Source organism: Panthera leo, chromosome B4 (genome assembly GCF_018350215.1).
Source record: "Panthera leo isolate Ple1 chromosome B4, P.leo_Ple1_pat1.1, whole genome shotgun sequence".
NCBI lineage: Eukaryota > Metazoa > Chordata > Mammalia > Carnivora > Felidae > Panthera > Panthera leo.
Genome location: NC_056685.1, coordinates 24402901 through 24426189, shown reverse-complemented (window position 1 = coordinate 24426189; position 23289 = coordinate 24402901). Strand labels below are relative to the sequence as shown.

General features: G+C 38.8%; 1 protein-coding gene and 1 non-coding gene across 9 annotated transcripts in view; one reads left to right on the top strand and one right to left on the bottom strand.

Moving 5' to 3' along the window:
• The window catches only part of ABI1 (abl interactor 1), a 128813-nt gene that overhangs the window by 14900 nt on the left and 90624 nt on the right, over positions 1-23289 (top strand). The gene's annotated exons all lie outside the window — the stretch shown is intronic.
• Positions 8269-8371, bottom strand: LOC122225686. Its single transcript, XR_006205300.1, has one exon. It is a non-coding gene; the product is annotated as a U6 spliceosomal RNA (small nuclear RNA).

Genomic DNA, 23289 nt, shown 5'->3' with positions numbered 1-23289 from the left:
GGTAATGTGGCTAGGGGGTAGTTAGGGAGAGGGAAACTGGTAGGAGAAAGGTCAGAGAGATTGTCAGGATATAGGGTGTTGAAAGCCTTGAAAAGAGGTTTGATTTTATTCTAAGTGATGGTTATCATTAGAGTACTTGATTTACTTTTTTTTTTTTATTTTAATGTTTATTAAGTTTTGAGTAAGAGCTCTAGCAGGGAAGGGGCAGAGAGAGAGGGAGACAGAAGATCTGAAGCATCACACAGTCGATGCGGGGCTCTAACTCACAAACCATGAAGTCATGACCTGAGCCAAAGTTGGATGCTTAACCAACCAAGCCACCCAGGCGCCCCTTGATTTACTTTTTAAACGAATCAGACTACTGAGTGTAAAATGTACTGAAGGGAATGCAAGAGCAGAATCAGCCAGCAGGGATGGTATTGTCGTAGTCCAGGCAGGAAGTGAGAATTGCTTGTACTTTAGTGGTGGGGTGGGAATTGAGGGGAGAGCTTGGATATATTAAAAAAAAAAAAAAAAAAGTTTATTTATTTTGAGAGAGCGAGAGAGAGCGTGTGCAAGCAGGGAAGGGGCAGAGAGAGAGTGAGAGAGAGAAAATCCCAAGCAGGAGCTTGATGCGGGCTGAGACTCACGAACCGTTGAGATCATGACCTGAGCTGAAATCAAGAGTCAGAAGCTTAATCGACTGAGCCATCCTGGCGCCCCAAACAGCTTGGATACTTTTAAGGCAGAGCCGAACAGGACTTACTGGTGGATTGGATGTGGGGTGTGAGGGAAAGAGAGGAATCTGGGGTGCCTGGGTGGCTCAGTCGGTTACGTGTCCAACTTTGGCTCAGGTCATGATCTTACGGTTCGTAGGTTGGAGTCCCGCGTTGGGCTCTGTGCTGAACGCTTGCTCAGAGCCTGGAGGCTGCTTCGGATTCTGTGTCTCCCTCTCTCTGACCCTCCCCTGTTCATGCTCTGTCTCTCTCTGTCTCAAAAATAAATGTAATAAAAAAATTAAAAAAAAAAAGGAATCTAAGGATGACTCCTAGTTTAAATTTTTTTTCTAAGTATGCCAGTAGAAGATCATAGTACACGTGTGGGAGTATATCAAGAGTACTGGTTGTTAAGTATGAGACACTAATTAGACAACCAAATAGGCCAGATGGTCATTCTGGAGCTTAGGAAAGAGTCAGAGTTTGGAGATCAACGTTTAGGAGTCATCACAGAAGAGATTAGCATGATCTCACAGAAATACAATGTGAGGGACATACGTGATTTAAAAATTTTCTAATAGCCACATTAGAAAAACTATGAAGAAACAGTTTGAAATTGGTTTTGATAACCCAATGCATCCAAAATATAATTATTATAATAAACAACCAGCATAGTTAATTAAAGGGATATTTTACCTTTTTTTTTTTTTGTACTAAGTCTTTGGAATCTGACATATTTTATACTTAACAGCATGTCTTGGTTGGGACATGGATAGTGAAAAATGCGCAAATTAATGGGTATGAAATCCTCTGGTGTGAAAGGAGGTTGAAATTGAGATCCTAGAGTAAGTAAACTGTAGAGATGTGTGTTTAGAATGTGGGATTTTTGAAATTGGTGTAATTACTAGTGATGACCATGGGAGTTTTTGACTGTGATGAAGAAAAAATGGAAGAAAAAATTGTTTCGGTTCAGGAGGTCAAGTGAGAGGCAAGGGTTTTTGGTGGATTATCTGAGTGTTATGTTGACATCACTAAGAATAAGAATAGGAATAGTGATGAATTAGTGAGCTAGGTGTTAAGAGTCCCTCCAGTGATGTGGATGTTGGTAGATGACAGTTATAAGGAGATTACTTCCTTAGAGACCTCTTCCCTGTCCCTCCAGGTCATTTTATACCCTGTTAGATGCTCCCATAGAATCCTATGTATTTCCTCTGTAACACTCATTACACCTGTTTGACACTTGATGCCAGTCTCCGAGACGGCAGGACTAGGTTTGTCTTGTTTATTTCCGTATTTCTAGAGCCTGCTCAATACCTGGCACATAAGTTCTTAGAAGTTTACATAAAGTGTAAAAGAGTCATTCCATCCTGAATTAGTTGTATCGTCACCAGCCTTTAACTCTCTTTTATCTTCTGTAAAAGGACCAGTTTGAAGTATGCAGTGTCCAGAGTGACAACTCTTAATTTTTACTTAAAATTTTTTAAAAGTTTTTATTTTAATTCTAGTTAATATACAGTGTTAAAGTAGTTTTAGGTGTACAATATAGTGATTCAGTAATTCCATGCATCACCTGGTGCCCATCATAAGTACACTCCTTAATCCCCAGATTGACAATTTTAATGGTTTTTAGTAAAATTTGTTCCTCTGTGTGTGATTTCTAGCCCTACAGTTCCGGTGCTTTTCATTAGTTTTTCTGAGTTCTTCAGTTTTCTCCAAAAAAAAAAAAACAAACCAAAAAACCAAAAAACAAACAAACAAAAGATCTCTGATTTACTTACACCTGTTCCTTCCATTTCCTTGTTAGCAGATGTTTAAATGTTTACTTTGTTATAATTAAGCTGTCAAGAAACCTTAATACATAGGTTTTTCAGGAAATGATTCAATTCCAGTTGTTATGAACTATGATTCCCCTTAAACATTCTTAAAACCTTTTTGTTAAAATTAGTTTTTCCAAGTCTTATTGAGAGAGGAAATGTAGGTGAGGATATGTTAGAATCTTTATCTCTTGAGCAGTTTTCTGCTGATCCATAGTAGTGAAACGTATGGTCTCAGGACTCCTTTAACTCTTCAAGTATTGAAGACCTCAGAGAACTTTTTTTTTTTTTTTTTGGTGGGTTATATCTTTCAATATTTACTGCATTAATAATTAGATAAAGTTTAAAGCATGTTATTAATTCTGTAAACATAACATGTAATGGATTTGTTGCTGCTAATGTAAATGGTATATTTTTTGAAAAATGATAGTCTTCCAAAGCAAAACAAAAAAACGTTTAATGGGAAGAATGGCACTGTTTTTACATTGTTGCAAATCTGTTTAGTGACTGGCTAATAGCTAAATTTTCATCTATTTCTGCATTCAACCTGTTATTTTATTTTGGTTGAAGTGTATGAGAAAATCTATCTTCATGCACTTGTGTAGTTGGAAGGAGGAGTTGGATTTGGGAGGAGTATTTTGATTATATAATTGTGGATAATTTTTCTTTGTACTTCATGAAAACTCGTTGCATAATAGTTTCTTAAAGGTTGGTTGCAGTGTGGACTCTGAAACCATTATCAGTGAACATTTCCATTACATTAGAAATTGTTGCATAGGTCATTTGGAAAAGTAGTGAAAAGCTTTCAGGCTCAGGTTGATGGATACAGATTTTCAACAATTATAATTTTTGCTTGAGAGCTTGAATTTTGCATTGGCAACAGATATTAACAATTATTTTCCTTGAAGTGATAGGCTCATCTTAATCATAGTCTGTCAGTTGTTTTTTGAAGTAGCAGTGAGCTTGTTTTTAAAGTCGTTTTTTGAAGTTCCACTGAAAAGTGGCTTTTTTCAGCTTGAAGATAAATTCCATGAGTACTTTTTCCTAAAGGTAACCATCATACTTAGAATGCAGTAGAAGTATTTTTTGTTTACTTCCATTTTGTCACATAAAAGTCATCTTAAGGATCAAGATTTAATAAAATTAGTGTTTTTTCCTATTTTTCAATAACATTTTTAAATGAAGCCCCCCCCCCCCCCCCCCCCCTTAGCAGTATAGACCACAACAGCTGTTAGTAGAGTTGGTGAAACTGACGTGATTCATGCTAGGAGGCTCGTGGTTTCTCACCTTTGCTTTTTCACCATCATTGCAAATGTAAACACAGAAAAGAAGGCAAATAGCGTTAGTATCGTGAAAATAGTTTTGACCTTGTGAACCTCCTGAAAGAGTTTTAGGTACTTTCAGAGGTCTGCAGACCACATTTCGAGAAACTTGGTATAGATGATTGGTTTAGTATAATAGACTTAATGTCTTCCTTCTGTGGTAATAATGGACATCTGAATTTTAGGTATGACTGTATAGCACTACATATATATTGGGCATCTCTGACTAAAGTAGCTTGGGTAATACCTCATAAAAAACTTAAAGTTCCTTATGTAGGAATTCTCTTAACATATACTATGTTAATTATTTGGATAGTTTTTATATTCTGGGTCTTATTTGTCTGTTTATTTTACCTCTCAGTAGCATTAATTTTGAAATACTTAAAAAAGTTTCATATATCTGTTTTCTCCAAATTTCAACAATGCTAAAAATTTTGGAATATGTATGTAATAGGAACTTGTTCAAATTATATGATTTTTATGAAAGAGTATGAAATACCAATTTTAAAATGATAAAAAGATGCTCCCACCCAGCCTGGTGTATCAAAGAAATAATGTTAGAGTTGAGATCTAAAGAGTGAATGTATGTTAGCCAAAAAGTTTTGAGAGAAGGAAAAACAATGTGCTTACCAGAGGGAACAGAAATATATATATATATATATATATATATATATATATATATATATACACACACACACACACACACACACACACACGCACATTTATATTTTTATATATGTGCCAAAAGGTGAGTGAGCACAGAGTGATTTTGAACGATACAGACCTGTGTTTGCTTTAGAGTATAGTGAGCAAAGAGTTGGTCTTTTTTATTTTTATTTTATTTTTTTAAACATTTTTTAATGTTTATTTATTATTGAGAGACAGAGAGAGACAGAGCACTAGAGGGGGAGGGGCAGAGAGAGAGGGAGACACAGAATCTGAAGCAGGCTCCAGGCTCTGAGCTGTCAGCACAGAGCCTGACATGGGGCTCGAACTCACAAACTGTGAGATCATGACCTGAGCTGAAGTCGGACGCTTAACCGACTGAGCCACCCAGGTGCCCCGAGTTGGTCTTTTTTATGAGGCTGATGAGAAGGTATTGAAAGTTTTAAGCAATGGGATGATGTTATCATTTTTACTTTTAAAAACGATTACTCATGTTAAGAGTGGAGAACAGATTGGAAGGAGGCTTGTGTATGGATTGGAAGGAGCCCAAGAAGAGACTGGGGGGAGGCTAGTTTAGAGTTGATGGTATTAAGTGGTAGTGAATTAATCTAAAATCTCTAGTGCCTAGAATCAGTGTGGTAGGCTTGACTACTTATTTTTCTTTTCTAGAAAAAGGAGTGTTTGAGGCTATAGGGATGTGCTAGAAGTAGTTCAACAAATAGTTATTTGATATTCAACAGATACTTACTGTCTTTATGAAAGGCTATGGTAAGTACTGTGATGTCATGTTGTGATGTCTATTATATGTGATATAGTTATGTAAAAATCATTGAGTAATAGAAGATTAAATAGATTAAATAGAAGCCTTAAATTTAGAGAGGATAAAATTGATCTTTAGTACTTAAATTTAAATAAGGAAATATTCTGTATGGAAGAAAATAATTGTTATTTTGGAAGAGTTTTCAATTTTAATTTTGGCAATCAATCAGAATTTTGCTTGTGGTTAGAAAAAATGTCAAGCAGTGTTTTTCTTTTTTAAGTATTGAATACGTTCTTATAAAAGATGCAAATAATACTGTTGTATTAAAGGCAAAACCTATAAATCCCCTTTCTTATTCTACCCATGTTCCTACTCATTCCTTCTCCAAACTGTTGTCAAGTTTGTTTTGTATCCTTCCAAAGGATGAGGTAGTTGAGGAAGATTCATCTGGCATTGGTGCAGGATGGGTTAGTGAAGAGACAGACTGGATGCCACAAGACTAGTTAGAGGACTTGTATTTGTCTAGATGCAAAGAATATTTCTTGAATTGAGATAGCTGCAGTTGAGATTGAAAAGGAAGAAATAAATGCAAGCATCAGGAAGCCTTGATTAAGGAGAGATATGGGTAGATAGGGAAAGGGAGAACTCAAAGATGACTTATTTTTACCTGTAGCCATTCTCCTCCAGTATAAAGCGAATACGCCTACAGAAGGTAATTTGCAGTCATAGAAGTGAATCTATAGACCTTCTCTTTTCAACCGTTAGTACACAGTTGGTTCAGACACTTCCCAAGTTTTACTCCTCCACAGCTAAATTGATTGACAGAGCAGTGGGTTGGAGAATAGGAATAAGGCTTGACTGTTAGCTGTCTGTGTGGGCAGAAGCTAGGAGAGGGAGGAAAGGGAGGAAAGAGAGGAAAGGGACTCCAAGGTCTCTGGCTGTATAGAATGATAGCAGGAGGTTGTGGTGCAGATTTTTCCTTCTGATGTTAATTTTGATGTTCTGTCATAATCTTCTGTATTATAGATGTTGACATTTTTAGACACTTAGAATCTTTTTATAAGCACTTTCAAAACATGTGTGGACTTACATGTTGATTGAGAATTGTCCCTTTAAAAAAGAAAATTTTGAGAGAGACTTCTGAGGAACAGTGCAGTGTTTAGGGGTTTTAGGGAAGACTTCTCATAAAGACTAAGTTTAACTGAGTCATGAGTTTAAAGAGTTAAGGGGCAGGGGAGGTTGGGAGGCAAGGGAGGTGTAGGTAGTAGGAACAGTGTGTGTACAAGGCATGTTTGAGAGAGCTACAAGTAGTTTGCAAAATTTTGATGGTGTCTGATGTGTAGGGGAGGGTAGTTGAGGAGATGAGATCTCAGTCAAAAAACAGCCAGACCACTGTCATTAAACTGTAGATAACCAGTTCAGTGTTTCCCACATTTGAAAACAGAGAAACTATGTTTTAAATTTAATACTGATAAGATGAAATTGTGCTTTTGCTATGTCCTGATATGTGTTCTGTTCCTTTGTGTAGACACCTTTGACATAGTCAACAGAAACCAATGAATAAGTAAGTAAATGCAGGAAAATTGATTGATAGGTCTAAATAAATCATTTTTGTATGAACTGCTTGCATTAGTGGATTTATTATGTTAGTGTTTATTAATATCTTGTGGAATATAGAGCCAGTTATCTCCAGTTCAGTTGTGCTTTTCTTCCACTCATCCTTGTTCCTCCCTCCCCGCTGCCCCCAACCACCCAAAGCAAACACACCAAAAAAGAAAAGGAAGAAAGGCAGCATGGTGCTATCTGTACCATGGTGAAAATCCTGGTACTCTCTGGGTTTTTGTTTTGTTTTGCTTGGTTTTATTTTTATTTTTATTTTTTAATGCTTATTTATTTTTGAGAGAGAGACAGAGTGTGAATGGGGGAGGGGCAGAGAGAGGGAGATAGAGAATCTGAAACAGGCTCCAGGCTCTGAGCTGTCAGCACAGAGCCCAATGCAGGGCTTGAACTTGGCACTGGCAAGATCATGACCTGAGCTGAAGTTGGTTGCTTAACTGACTGAGCCACCCAGGTGGCCCTGCTTTGATTTTTAAAAAATGTTTATTTATTTTGAGAGAGAGCATGCAAGCAGGGGAGGGAAAGAGAGAGAGGGAGAGGGAGAGAGAGAGAGAGAGAGAGAGAGAGAGAATCCCAAGCAGGCTCTGTGCTGCCAGCGCAGAGCCTTTCATGGGCCTCAATCCCACGAAGTGAGATCACAACCTTAGCTGAAATCGAGTGGCACCCTCAACCAGCTGAGCCATCCAGGTGCCCCTGTTTTGCTTTGATTTTTTTTTTTTTAATTTTTTAACGTTTATTTATTTTTGAGACAGAGAGAGACAGAGCATGAACGGGGGAGGGTCAGAGAGAGGGAGACACAGAATCTGAAACAGGCTCCAGGCTCTGAGCTGTCAGCACAGAGCCCGACGTGGGGCTGGAACTCACGGACTGCGAGATCGTGACCTGAGCCGAAGTCGGCCGCTTAACCAACTGAGCCACCCAGGCGCCCCTGTTTTGCTTTGATTTTGAGTGAAGAGGTGAGATGACTTAAGGTGAGAGGAGGAGTAAATATTTACATCACTGAGAAGAATTGCAATAAAACATTACTTTTACAGTTAGAAGTCCTAGAAAAAATTTGCTTCCACCAAGATGTTTTGACTTCATGAACAGTATAAATCGTATAATGATCTTGTTTTTTTAATCTTTGTGGCTTCATGGTGATCAAAGCCAAACTATGGTTCCAGTTTATTAATTAGTACTGTGTGGTCTCTGTGATCTGTATATTAATGTCCTTCCTTTATATTAGTGGATATCCTGACTTTTTTCTGTGTATTTTGCTGTTTTATACACATTTTTTGTATTGATACAATAATAGCTAATGACTTTTCCCCAGACCAATGAAATTATAATCTTTTTTTTTTTTTTTAGTTTAAATGCATTTTATTTTTAAACAACCTACATGAATGTTTTCTTAAAAAAATATGAAATGCTTCACGAATTTGTGTGTCATCCTTGTTCAGGGCCATGCTAATCTCTGTATCGTTCTGATTTTAGTATATGTGCTGCCGAAGCAAGCATGAAATTATAATCTTTTAAGGGGGGAAATGAGGATGATCAAGTTCAGGCCTCAGGATTAAAAAAAAACTCATCAGGAGGTGTTGCTATCCTCCTGGGGTTGAGAATCACTCATTCTAGAGCAGGATGTTTTCAGCAAAGGGCAGGATAGTAATTATTTTAGGCATTGCAGGCTGTATTATCTGTCATAACTATTCTACTTTGCCTTTGTAGTAAGAAAGCCATAGATATGTAAATTAATAGATATGACTGTGTTCTAATAAAACTTTGCAAAAACAGGAGCAAGTATCTATTTATTAAAAAATTTTTTTTTAAATTTATTTATTTTGAGAGAGAGAGTGAGCAGGGGAGGGACAGAAAGGGAGAGAGAGAATCCCAAGTAGGCTCCACACTGTCAGCACGTAGCCTGACGCGGAGCTCAAACTCACAAACTATGAGATCATGACCTGAGCCGAAACCAAAAGTTGGACACTTAATTGACTGAGCCACCCAGGCGCCCCCAGGAGCAAGTATTTAGCCTGAGGGTCATAGTTTATAGAGGTCTCTTCTACAGCCTGAACTTTAGTTGCTGTGCTATACTGCTGATGGACCAAAACTGTTTGAAGTAACATACTGACAGAAATGGATTTCTTTATTTCTTTTTTAAATAGACTTCTTTAGAGTAGTTTTAAGTTCACAGCAAAACTGAGTGGAAGGTACAGAGATTTCCCATATGCTTTCTACCCCTACACATGCATAACCTCCTGCATTATCAACATCCCTCACCAGGATGGTTTGTTTGTTACAGTTGATGAAACTGCATTGATTCATCATTATCACCCAGAGTCTGTAATTTACTAGTTTCCATAGTTTAGGGTTAACTCTTGGTGTTGTACTTTCTCTAGGTTTTGACAAATAACATGATGACAGCTGTCCACCATTATAGCATCATACACAGTAGTTCCATTGCCTTAAAAATCCTCTGTGCTTCACCTATTCATGCTCTATTCTAACCCCAGGCAGTCAGTGATCCTTTTTACTGTCACCATAGGTCTGCTTTTTCAAGAAGATCATATAGTGGTTAGAATCATACGGTATATAGCCTCTTCAGATTGGCTTCTTTCACACAGTAATATGCGTTTAAAGTGTCTCCATGTCCTTTCCTATCTTGATAGCTCATTTGTTTTTAGCTCTGAATAATATTGCGTTGTTTGAATGTACTGCTTTACTTATCCATTCACCCACTGAAGGACGTCTTGGTTGCTTCCAAGTTTTGGAAGTTATGAGTAAAAGTTGCTATAAACATTTTTGTGCAGGTTTTTATGTGTACATAAGTTTTCAGTTCGAAAGTGGCTGTACCATTTTGCATTCCCACCATTGATGAATGAAATTTCAAGTTGCTCCATATCTTTATCAGCATTCGATGTTGTCAGTGTTCTGGATTTTGGCCATTCTAATATTTAGTCATAGCTTGTTTTAATTTGCATTCCCCGTGAGATGTGATGTGGAACATATTTTCATAGGCTTATTTTCTGTGTGTCTTCTTTGATGATGGTGGTAAGGTCTTTAGCCCATTTTTAATTGGATTGTTTGTTTTCTTATTGTTGAATTTTAAGAGTTCTTTGTACTCTGTGGATAATAATTGTTATCAAGTATGTTTTGCAAGTATTTTCTTCCATTCTGTGTCTTGTCTTGACAGTGTCTTGTGGGCAGAAATATTTAATTTAATTTTTAAGAAATTTTTAATTTTAATGAAGTCTAGCTTGTTAATTCTTTTAGAGATTATGTCTTTAATGTTGTATCTAAAAAGTCATTGCTGTTGGACACCTGGGTGGCTCAGTCAGTTAAGCATCTGACTCTTGGTTTCAGCTCAGGTCATGATCTCATGGTTTGTGAGATCAGGCCCTGCTTGGGGCTTTGCACTCACAGCACAGCACGGGCCTGCTTGGGATTTGTTCTTTGCCTCTCTCCCACTCCCCTCTCTTTTCTCAAAATAAATAAGTAAAACTTGAAAAAAAAAAAGTCATTTCCAAACCCAGGGTCATTTAGATTTTCTTCTCTGTTATCTTCTAGGAATTTTTACAGTTTTGGATTTTACATTTAAGTAGGACTGTGATACATTTATTTTTAAGTTTATTAATTTTTGAGAGAGAGCACATGAGTGGGAGAGGGGTGGGGGGAGTTACAGAGAATCCAAAGTGGGCTCACGCTGTTAGCACAGAGTCCTGCGTGGGGCTTGAACCCACAAACTGTGAGATTGTGACCCAAGCTGAAGTCGGAGGCTTAACCTGCTGAACCACTCAGGCGATCCAGGAGTGTGATAAATTGTTGTGAAGGGTATCAGGTCTTTGTTTAGATTCATTTTTTTGTGCATGGATGTCCATCTGTTCCAGTACCATTTTTTGAAGATTTTCTTGCTTCGTTGTATTGTCTTTGCTCCCTTATCAAAGATCAATTGACTAATTATATGGGCCTATTTATGGACTCTGTTTTGTTCTTTTGATCTGTATTTTTGTTCTGCCAGTGTCATACTGTTTTGACTACTGTAGCTTTATAGTAAGTCTTGAAGTTGGATAGCGTCAGTTCTTCAATTTTGTTCTCAAAATTATGTGTTGACTATTCTGAGTCTTTTGTCTCTCCATCTAAAATTTATTAAAAATTTTCCAGGTTCATTGAGATATAATTGACATGCAACATTGTGTAAATTTGAGGTGTACAACATGGGGAGTTGATACAAGTATACATTACAAAGTGATTACCGTAATAGGGTTAGTTAACACCTCCATCATCTCACATATTTACTACTTTGTTTTGTGGTAAGAGCCTTTATGATCTACTCTCAGCAACTTTTCAGGTATATGGTACAGTATTGTTAAATCACTGTTGTTACCATGCTGTACCTTAGATTCCCAGGACTTACTCATCTCATAACTGGAAGTTTGTACCCTTCATCAGCATCTCCCCATTTCTCCCATCACCACCCTTGGCAACTGCCATAAACTCTCTGTTTCTTTGAGTTTGGCTTTTTTTGATTCTACTTTGTCACAAATGGCAGGATTTCCTATTTTTCATGGCTGAAAATATTTCTCTGTGGGTGTTTGTGTATGTGCTACATTTTTATTCATCTGTAGATGGACACTTTAGTTTGTTTCTATACCTTGGCTATTAGGAATAATACTGCAGTGAATATAGGAGTGCAAGTATCTCTTCAAGATCCTGGTTTCATTTCCTTTGGAAATGTATCTAAAAATGGGATTTCTGGATCATATAGTAGTTCTGTTTTTATTTTTTTCAGGAAACTCCTTACTGTCTTCCATGTGACTGCACCAGTTTACATCCTACCCACTAAGCACAAGGTTTCCCTTTCCTCCACATCCTCACCAACACTTGTTATGTCTTTTCTTTTTGATGATAGCCATCCTGACAGATGTGAAGTGATATCTCATTATAGTTTTGATTTGCATTTTTATTTCTTAAGGTATTCCCTGCCTTTTTTGTTCTTTTTTTTTTTTTTTTTTTTAAAGAAAATTTTGTTTTAAGCAAGCTCTATGCCTGGTGTGGGACTTGAACTCATGACCAATAAAATGTCACAAACAGACTCTGAGATCAAGTCTCATGCTCTTCTGACTGAGGTAGCCAGGCACCCCTGACTTGCATTTTTCTGGTGATTAGTGATGTTGAGCATCTTTTCATGTACCTGTTGGCCATTTGTATGTCTTCTTTGGGAAGCTCTTCAGGTCCTCTCTGTTATTTATTCATTTATTTGCTTGCATGCTTGCTTGCTGTTGAGTTGTAGGAGTTCCATATATATATATATATATATATATATGTATTAAAATTTTTTTTTAATGTTTATTTATTTTTGAGAGAGAGAGAGAGAGAGAGCGCGAACATAAGCAGGGGAGTGGTAAAACAGACGGAGAGACAGAATCTGAAGCAGGCTCCAGGCTCTGAGCTATCAGCACGGAGCCTGGTGAGGGTGGGGAGGAGGCTTGAAATCATGACCTGAGCTGAGGCCTGACGCTTAACCACCTGAGCCACCCAGGTGCCCCACAGGGCCGACTCTTGATTTTAGCTCAGTTCATGATCTCATGGTTTGTGAGTTCAACCCCCACATTTGGCTGTGTGCTGACAGTGCAGAGCCTGCTTGAAATTCTCTCTCCTTCCTCTCACTGCTCCTTTCCTACCTGCATGTGCTCTCTCTCTCAAAATAAATAAGTAAATTAAAAAAAAAAAGATTAAAAAAAAGATTATCTCCTTCAGCCCCTCTCCTCTGCTTACACATGCTCTCTCTCAAAATTAAAAAAAAAAAAAAAAAAGTTTTCTGCCTTCCTAATTTAGGACATCTCTTCTTGTAGAACTACAGTAGTCACAAATTGTTTCTTTTTATGCTATCCTAGAGTTACATTGGCTTTTTCTCTGTTCTCCAGTGACTGGATTCCTGTTTTCTACTTCACAGATTCTTTCTTCTGATTGATCCATGTTTCTGTTGATTGTTTCCACTGCATTTTCTATTTTATTCATTGTATTCTTTAGCTTTGGAATTTCTGTTTCTTTGTTTTGATTTGTCTCCGCTAAACTTCTCATTTTGTTTGTATATTTTTGCTGATTTTGTTAAATTATCTTTGTTGTAGCTCATTGTACTTCCTGGAACAGCTATTTTGAATTCTTTTCTTTTTTTTTTTTTTAAAGTTTATTTCTTTACCTTGAGAGAGAAAGAGAGTGAGCATGAGTTGGGGGTGGTGCATTGAGGAAGGGAGAGAGAGAGAATCCCAAGCAGGCTCCTCACTATCAGTACAGAGCCCATCATGGGGCTCGAACCCACGAACTGCAAGATCATGATCTGAGCTGAAGAGTCGGAAGCTTAACTGACTGAGTCACCCAGGTGCCCCTATTTTGAATTCTTTATCTGGTAAATCATAGAACTTAATATCTTGGGGGTTGTTTACTGGAAAATTATTGTGAGCCTTTGATGGTATCTTTTCCTTGAATTTTCATGTTCCTTGAATTCTTGTGTTGTCTTCACATTTCAAATAGCAGTCACCCCCTCTTGTTTTTACTGATTGACTTCAGGACAGAACTGTCTTCTGTCAGCTCTGCTAGGAATTCTGAGACCTTTACCAATCTGCTGTGGCTATGCCTGCTCTAAATTTGCCTCTCTTTGTGGCAGAATTCTTAAGCTTCTGTGTTTGTTTTTGATTCTACAAAGTGCCATGCTAGGTACTGAAGGCCTACTTGGCTTTCCCATAGGTGGTGCTTACATGCTCATGTTAATGATGTATTGCAGGCCTGGTGATTTGGGCTGACTTTCTGTGTGTGCTCACCAGCCTTCTGGAAAAGCTCACTTTCACCATTGTCAGGTATGCTGACAGAGAGCCAGTTATGAGGTGGGGGTGTGTGTGGGTCAGGCATGTGGGGCACCAGTGATGCCTGTGGGCTAGTTTGGCAGTGTGTCCCCAGCAGCTCAAGGTTGGGCCTTCTGTTCTGAGATCTGGCTGCTGGTCTGCTAGCTGCCCACTACCCCCCTAGTTATGCAGCTCATGGCTTAGTTTTCTGGGTGGGGCAAGAAAGAAATGGACTTCTTTGGGAGTGTCACACATCTGGGGAAGTCAGGTACTCGCTCATACACTCTCAAGTTGACTGCAGAGGAGAAATCATTGCCTGAGAAGGGCTCTCTTGGCACTGAGCTGTGCTGGAACTGTCTTGGAGGAAGGGTAACATGGGTAAAGTCAAACTGTTCCTCTTCTCTCAGATTTTTTTTTTTTTTCCCCAGTGGTGTGCAGGATCTTTTCTAATGGACTCTTGGACTTCCACAAAGGTTCTCTCATCTGTGAGCAATTGTCTAAATTCGTGCTCTTCAAGGGCTCATAGACTGCAGTTCTGAGAAGCTGGAGCTGGCATCGGCCACTTTAGGGTCCACATCCAGGACCATTTGTCTGTATGTCTGTTACCTGATGCCTGGGTGGGTGAGGGTCCTTCCAGGTCTCTTGGCATATGGCGCTAGTGTCTGAACCAGAGCCAGATGGGGCTGTAACTAAGTCACTCCTCTGTTAAGGAGCTGCTTCTGAGTCTGTAGCCAAGACATTCAAGTCAGCTGCCTGGGTGCTGGCCTGTCTTCTTAGAACAGCTCTCCTCACTCTTGGACTGCACTAGGGTTTTACAGTCTCTTCTCTGGATCTCATAGCTCCCACAAAGGCACTTTTGTTTGTAGATGGATGCTAGATTGTTGTGACTGAAGGTGGATATGTTGGGGAATATCTTTTTTGGCTGTCTTGCTGATATCACCTTTCCATGTAAACTTTAGAATCTGTCAGTAGTCACAAAATAACTTGCTAAGATTTTGATTGGTATTGCATTGAATAGGTCAAGTTGGGAATAAATGACATCTTGGCAATACTGAGTCTCCTTCTTCGTGATCATGAAATATCTCCATTTTTTAGTTCTTTGATTTTTTACATCAGAGTTTTATAGTTTTCTCCATATTAGATCTTGAACATATTTTGTTACGTAGCTTTCCTTTTAATGCTATTGTATCCTCTTAATTGGCATTTAGAGTTCTAATTGGTTAAATTATTTGGTTTGGATTCAGCATGTGGTAATTTATTAATAAAGTATTTCTTCCTCTTTTGTCTTTTTCTGTTTTATAATGGCCTTTTTCTATTTTATAATGTTGAATAGAACATCCCTCTGTTCATATCTCAGATTTTTTGGAATAGCTACACGAATGATTCTACATCTGTTTTTTTTTTTGGCATGGCTGTAACTTAGAAAATTTAGTTGATTTCAGTAAAGATTTATTAATTGATTCTTATACTTGTATAGATCTCATACTTTTATATTACAGATTAAGAAATCCCAGTAAATATAGGTTGTTAGATAGTGTCATACTGGTCCTGATTTTTCGTTTGGAAAATGTGGTTAATGAATCACTAGGATGGAGACGGCCAAGACTGATTCTGTGAGACTATTGTAAGCTGGTATAAGTGAGCAAATAGGCAGAGTCAATGGTAGGACAAGGTACTTTTGTTGGTATTTATAGAACCTTGTTTTTTTTTTTTTTTTTTTTTTTAAAGCAGAAGTACTTTGTTAAGTACGAGTCAGTTAATTAAGGGTGGTACTGATTGTGACAGTATTAACTACCACCTTACCTAGTAGTTGGCAAAACGATGCATTATAGTCCTGAAGTAATTTCCTAACAGAGTCACATTTGAGTATGAATTGAAGATGTGAATTTGTTCCTTTAGCCCAGTGAGGAATAACTTAGAAAAGTGTAAAATGTTTAATTTTTGTTTCTCTCATTTATAGAACCTCTATACACAGCATTGTTTTGTAGATCAAAAACATTCTCAGCTACCCTAAGAAAGTCAACTTTCTCACTGTATTCTCTTTCAGTTAATTAGAATTCATTTGGTATATAAATTAGTTAATGATGACTTGGAGTGGTTTATCTTAGAGGAACTACGTTAGTAGTTTCACTCTGACACATTAGAATTGTATTTTATTCACTGTTAGAATTACAGAATTATAGACTGGGAGGCAGATGGTATAGTGGAAGACCATGACTTTTGGAGATATAGTGGTTCTGTTCCTTCCTAGCAGTGGTACTTTGGGCAGATTACTTAACATCACTAAGTTTCTTTTTCCTCATTGTAAGTTACTGTAAGTGGGATATTTAACATAAAAATTCCTTTCTTGCATGTGGTACAGAGTATTAATACAATAGAATTCCGGTCTCGATTCTTGTCTTCTCTTCATTTTCCCAATCTGCTTTATAAAACTGCAGCTGAAGTGCTCTTTCTAAAACCAAAAACTAGTTCATGCCTTTTCTTCTTGAAAATCCTTCAGTGGATCCCTTAGCCTCAGGATGAATTCCAAATTCCTCAAGGGCCTGTAGGTTTTTTCTAGTCTTGTGGTTTATTTCCCCATTGGGCCTGCATTATAGTCCTTAAGTAATTTCCTAACAGAGTCACATTTATTTGAGTATGAATACTGAAGCTTGCTCACTTCCAAGCTAATGTTCTTGTTGCTTGTTACATTCTGCTTTGAACTCTGTCTTTTGCTCTTTGCCCTTCTTTCTGACCCTCAAGCTGCTTCGCTTGTTCCGAACATTAGGCTAAATAAAATTTCAGTCCCTTAAGTACATATGAGAAGAGTGAGAGATGTGTAAAGACCATTGGACTAAGATGCAGACCTGGGTTCTAGTCCTAGCTCCTCCATTTACTAGTTAGAGGATCTTTGGACAAATTAATATCTCTGAGCTTTATATAGTGTCCTTGTCTTTGAAACCAGGGAGTCTGCTTAGTTGATTGTGTGAAAATGCTTTGGAGCATAAATATATAGCTGCTAATAGTATTATTATCAAGAGTATATGTTGGGAGCTCCTGGGGTGGCTCATTTGGTTAAGTGTCCAACTCATGATTTTGGCTCAGGTTATGATCTCACAGTTCATGGGTTTGTGCCCAGTGTCCGGCTCTGTGCTGATAGTGTGGAGCCTGCTTGGGATTCTCTCTCTCCCCCTTCTCTCTCTGCCTCTCTCCAGCTTTTGCACGTGCTCTCCCCTTCTTTCTCTCAAAATAAATAAACTTAAAAAAAGTCTATTTTGGGTATTTGTAAGTTAGCTCTGTTTTCTGATATTTGAGGAATTGGATTATGGGCCCTTACCCCAAATTTATATGTTGAAGCCCCAACCCTCACCCCGCTTGTGACTGTATTGGAGATAGGGCCTTCAAGGAGGTGATTAGGATTAAATGAGATCATAGGGTGTAGCTCTGATAGAACTGGGTTCCTTTTATTTTTATTTTTATTAAAAAAAAATTTTTTTTTAACGTTTATTTATTTTTGAGACAGAGACAGAGCATGAACGGGGGAGGGTCAGAGAGAGGGAGACACAGAATCTGAAGCAGGCTTCAGGCTCTGAGCTGTCAGCACAGAGCCTGACACGGGGCTCAAACTCACAAACCGTGAGATCATGACCTGAGCCGAAGTCGACCGCTTAACCGACTGAGCCACCCAGGCGCCCCTGAACTGGGTTCCTTTTAAAAGAGGAAGAGACACCAGAGATCAGTCTCTTTCCACCATGTGAGGACATAATGAAAAATTGGTCCTCTGTAAGCCAGGAAGAATGCTCTCACCAGAAACAGAAGGCTGATCTTGGATTTTCTAGCCTCTAGAGCTGTAAGAAAATAAATTTCTGTTGTTGAAGCCATTCAACATTTTGTTATGGCAGCCTGAGCAGACTGATACATATTAAAATATGATTGCCTTGTGGGAAGGGCAAGCTAGACTGATTTCTCAGATAACATTTAATGAGTAACACAATCAGCCATAAATTAGTGGACTAGTTTAGAAAATGGCTTTGGTAATTTGGGAGTTACCCTAATAGATTTTTTGTCTATATGACTAGGAGTATTAAAGTTGTTACTTTCAAGTTTAACCAAAACCTGTTTTGGGAACTTACTCTGCCCCTCTCCCATATAAAAATTTAATCTTTAAGGATGCATTTGGCTGTAGGTAATGAACAACTCAGGCTTAAACAATGTGGAACATTTATTATTTTATATCACAAGAAATTCCAAGGTAGGATTGTCCCAGGGTTGGTTAATTCTTTAACTTAGTAGTATCAAGGATTCAAGTTCTTTCTGTTCTCCTATTTGGTGGGGTGGTAGTGAGGTATTATTAGCATTAGTTTTAGTTTCCTGCTGTTTGCAAGCTGGTTGCAGTAAAAATGTTACATGGCTATTATAGAACATTTGGAAATTCCACAAAAGAATAAAGATGAAAGCACAAATCGTTTATAATCTAACTGTTAACATGATGATGTATCCCCTCTCAATATCTGGTGGGTTAGTTTGTATATTTAATTATACCAAACAAAATTAGGTCACACTATATACACAGATACATAGTCTGTTTTTTTTTCCATTAAGATTATATAAGAAAAATTCTCTAAGTAAAAATAGTAATTTCTTTCTGATTATTGAAGTAATGATCATTGAAAAAATTGGATACAGAAAAAAATACAAAGAATATTAAAAATCACCCATATCTCCTTACTGAAGGATAACTACTAACATATTGATATATTAATATATTGGTATATTGTTGAGTGTGTATAAATATACACATTTCTTTAAAAAAAAAAAAAACAGGTACATAATTATTTGTTACTAGCTTTTTACCAAATATACACCTTTTCTTGTGGTTCATACCCCAGCATCTTTGCTTCTTCACTCTTAACCTGTACCTATGGTCTCATGAGGAGTTTCAGTTGATTGAAGAAGAAAATCTTTTTTTTTTTTTTTTGCAAAATAATAAATTTATTACATATGACTGGCAGATAGCTGTTGCTGATATATTATTCTCCCAATGTTCATGAAACATTTCAAAGTAAAATATAATTAAAACAAATTTTTTTAGCGTTTATTTATTATTGAGAGACAGAGAGAGACAGAGCATGAGCATGGAGGGACAGAGAGAGGGGGGAACAGGCTCCAGGCTCTGAACTATCAGCATGGAGCCCGACGTGGGGCTCGAACTCACAAACCGTGAGATCATGACCTGAGCCAAAGTCGGATGCTTAACTGACTGAGTCACCCAGGCGCCCCTCAAAGTAAAAAATAATTTTATACACCACACAATCACAGGGGTCCTTGAGGATCTCCAAACATTTTTTGAACTCGTTGACTTTCAATTGCGAGATCTGGTCCCAGCCCTGAAGCTTTAGGAGGTTAAGTGTGCCACCCAAGGTGGCTGGAATTTTCCCAGCTATAAGGACAAGATTCTACTTCAGAGATGAAGGGAGGGGAGTTCCCAAAAGGGACCAATAAAACCCCTGAAGCAGAAACAAGAGGAGACAAGGGTAGAGGGGGACTGCGGTTGAATCAGAGGACCTCTGGGGTGAAGGTGAAGAGCCCTCTCCAGGACCAGCATTCCTGGGTGCTCACCTGTGTCATCCCCCCTGCCCCAACAGGGGAAGGACTGCCCTACAACAGCAGTAGGTAGATCTGAAGGACTGCCCTACCAACAGCAGTAGGTAGATCTGATGCCCTACAACAGCAGTAGGTAGATCTGATGGTCGATCTAGTAGTTTGCAGAACCTGAAGAGGGGGCCCAGCAGGACCCTCAAATGGATTCTGGAGTATCCAGGATGTCAGGATGTACATGCCCTTGGTTAGTGAGAAGTCCTTGCCAATAGTCCCAGGTCCTGGAAGGCATCAGTCAGGTTGTTGCAAGGATAGCCCTTGACTAAGACCAGTGGGCCTGCACAACCACACTGGAGTTGGTCACGTGAGCTCCATAGTGACCAGCCCAGAACTGCGTGTCCTGGCCCCAGTGTTCGAAGGACACAAAGTGGATGCCCATCTTGATGTTAGAGAACATGTGGGTGACCTGAAAGCAGACATTGTTGTTCCACTGCTGGATGGGAACAGTCATAGCAGAGAATTTATGTAGGACAGTCTGGTTGGCATTTAGAAGTTGGACACGGAGTCGGTACATACAGCCACTGTCGTGTCAGGCTCCCCACCTGAAGGAAGACATGAAGCAGGTCTGTGAGGGAGTCCCAGGCACCGTTGACCTGTTTACCTCCACCACCCAGCTGTTCCCACTGTGCTGCACCATCCATTTCCAGAGGCCTTCTGTTCTGAAGAAGAAAAATCTTGAGCTGAATTTACAGATGGTTTTACATCATATGCTGGTACCACCTGAAGATGGATATTTATGACACTGTAGCCACACTCAGGGGTGACCCAGAAGGGGAGTGGTGAAGGGAAATTCTCCTGATGAATGGAACTTTGAGCAATGCAATGGAACTTTTTGCTTGGAAAGAGATGGTTAGAGATGTAGATCCACTCTGACTCATGGCAGTAGCAGTTGTTGGGCTTATTCATTATGGACCTGGAAAGAACATAATTGGAAGTATGCGGAATAGGTATATAGATGTGCTTCTCAGTGGGTATCAGGTAATATTTGTGTTCATTGTGAATGCCCATCAAAGAGTAACCTCAACAGAGAAGGGTCTCTGTAATCAAGTGGACCATGTGTAACCTCTGGATTCTAGTCTCTTTCCCCAGCCACCTTTATCCTTGCTCAGTGGGCTCATGAAAATGATGTCAGGGTGGCAGGCTGGAGGTTGTGTATATGCTTAGCAATATGGACTTCCATTCACCAAGACCAACCTGGCTGCCACTGCTGCTGAATGACTAGCTTGCCAGTTGGAGAGAGCTGACACTGAATCCCTGAGATAGCATCATTCCTCTGGTATTTCTTATCACTTACTTTTGACCAGTCAACTCATTTTATAGCAGGTGAAATGTGGCATTGGGCTCATGCTCATGGATTTATGATCTTACCGTGTTCTCCACTACCTTGAAACAGCTGAATTGATACAACAGTGCAGTGTTCTTTGAAAACTCACTTCACCAGCTGGTGGCAGTTCTTTGCAGTTCTGGGGTAATGTTCTCTAAGATGTGGTTCCAGTCTCTGAATCAGCCACCAGTGTGTGGTGGTATTTCTTTGGTAGCCAGAGTTCATAGTTAGAGAATCAAGAGGTTGACAAAAAGTGAATGAAGTCCTTTCACTATTACCCCTAGCAAAATTTTTGCTTCCTTTCTCAGAACTCTGGGGTATACTAGTTTAGAGTTCTTATTCCCAAAGAGAGGAATGCTTTTACTGGGAAAAGCAGTATTGGTCCTGTTGAACTAGAAGTTGAACACCTGGCCACTTCAGCTTTTTCATGCCAGTGAATTGATAGGCAAAGCAAAAGATTACTGGATTGGTTAGGGTGATTGAGCCTGACTCCCAAGTGGAAATTGAGTTGCTGCTACACAGTGAGGGTGAAGAGGACTATGTGAGGAATGCAGTAGATCATCTGGAGTGCCTTAGTACTTCCATGACCTATGATAAAAGTTAACAGAATATGAAAGCAATTGAATACAGGCAGGGCTGTTAATGGCAGTGGTTTGAGTCACCAGCCAAGGAGCAACAACCAGATGAGATGATTGCTGAGGATAAATGGAATATGTAGTAGACAGTAGAAGAAAATTATAAATGCCAGCTATGACCTCATGATCAGTTATAGAATGAAAACTCTAGTATTTATGAATATTTGTTCTATCTATACCTTAATATTTGTGTATATATAGTTAATTCTTTTTCTCCTCTCTCCCCAGTTCTCCTGTATTTAACTTAAGGTGTGTTAGCCTAAGTTAATACTAGGTTATACTTACTTAATGCGAAGTTAAATACTAGGTTAATACTAGGTTCTTAGTTAATGCTAAGTTAAATACTAGGTTAAGTGGTTAACCTAGTGTTTGAGTATTTAAGTTATAAGATATCAAAGGGGAAATACGACGAAGCCAGTTACAAAAGGAATCAACATTACTCAAAGAGAAAGTAGACTTTGTATTCTCTTTTAGGAAGATAGCATCTTTTTGGTTGTATGCGGATGGTTGTATTATGTTAGACTGAAGCATGTTTTTGCTATTGTCTTTATTTAGGATTTAAATACAGTGAAAGAGGTTGGTACACATACCATATTGATAGAGGGTACTGTGGTGGTTTGTGCTATGTCAGTTTACTTAAGCTGGTTCTATAGTATGATTCCTTCCCTGTATGGTTGTGGGTTAGAATTGGCCAGAAGAGACTTTATGTAAACAGCATTCATTAACTTCTAAAGGTTTCTCTGGTTAGATGTATTTAAGAGGCACAGAGGTGTTGTTGGGTTCCAGCTTGACCTTGGTCTCCTTTGTTCCGCATCTAGCTCTTTTTCCTGGTTACTGACAGTTTGGTCAACAGTGGCTTCAGGCCCCTCACCCGATACGAGACCTACAGAAGCATAGGTTCCCAGATCTCCCCAGGAGCATTTCTTTTGCAGTCCCATTTCTGCAGCTGGGTGTGGTTGGCTTCTCAAATTGATGACTCTGTGATCCTCCCACTTGCCTTGTGGACTATCTCAGCCTCCCCAACTATCCCTATAAATTGTATAACATAAAATTCTATAATTAATTTCTTTTTTTAAGTTTATTTATTTATTTTGAGAGAGAGAGAGAGAGAGCGAGCGAGCACGTGTGTGAGAGCGCACAAGCAGGGGAGGGGAAAAGAGAGAATCCCAAGCCAGCTCCATCCTGAACAGCATGAACTTGTGAGATCTTGACCCAAGCTGAAATCAAGAGTTGTATGCGTACCCAACTGAGCCACCCAAGGCACCCCTGTAATTAATTTCTTATTCTCTAAGTCTTAGTGGCCCTGCTTCCCAGTTTGAATCCTGTCTTAATACACACTACTTGTTGGTAAGCATCTATCACATTTATTGACTACATGGCATTCTAGTATATGAATTTTTTTTTTATCACTTGTCATTGGGCATTTAGATTATTTCTATTTTTTCTTTTTTCACTGTTATAAACAAAGGTGGTGTGGACATCCTTGAACATACGGTTTTTTGTTTTGGCACTTGACCTTGTTTTAAATTTCTTTTATGTTTATTTTTGAGAGACAGAGCACGAGTGGGGGAAGGACAGAGAGAGGGAGACAGGGGATCCAAAGTGGGCAGCAGAGACCTCAGTGTGGGGCCTGAACCCATGAACTGTGAGATCATGACCTGAGCTGAAGTCAGACAGTTAACTAAGCCACACAGGAGTCTCATTGGCACTTGACCTTTTATTTCTTTTGGGTAAATTTCTGGAAGTGAAGAATATATGCATTTTATTTATATTTTTATTTTATTTTTAAATTAGGCTTCACGCCCAGTGAGGACCCCAATGTAGCGCTTGAACTCACAACCCCGAGATTAAGACCTGAGTTGAGATCAAGAGTCTTGAGCCACCTAGGCGCCCCAAGAATATATGCATTTTAGAGAAATGTTATACTTGTCTAATTGCACCCTCTAGCAGTATGTGAAAGTACTTGCCCAGCCTACACTCTTGATCATGATGGCTCTTTGA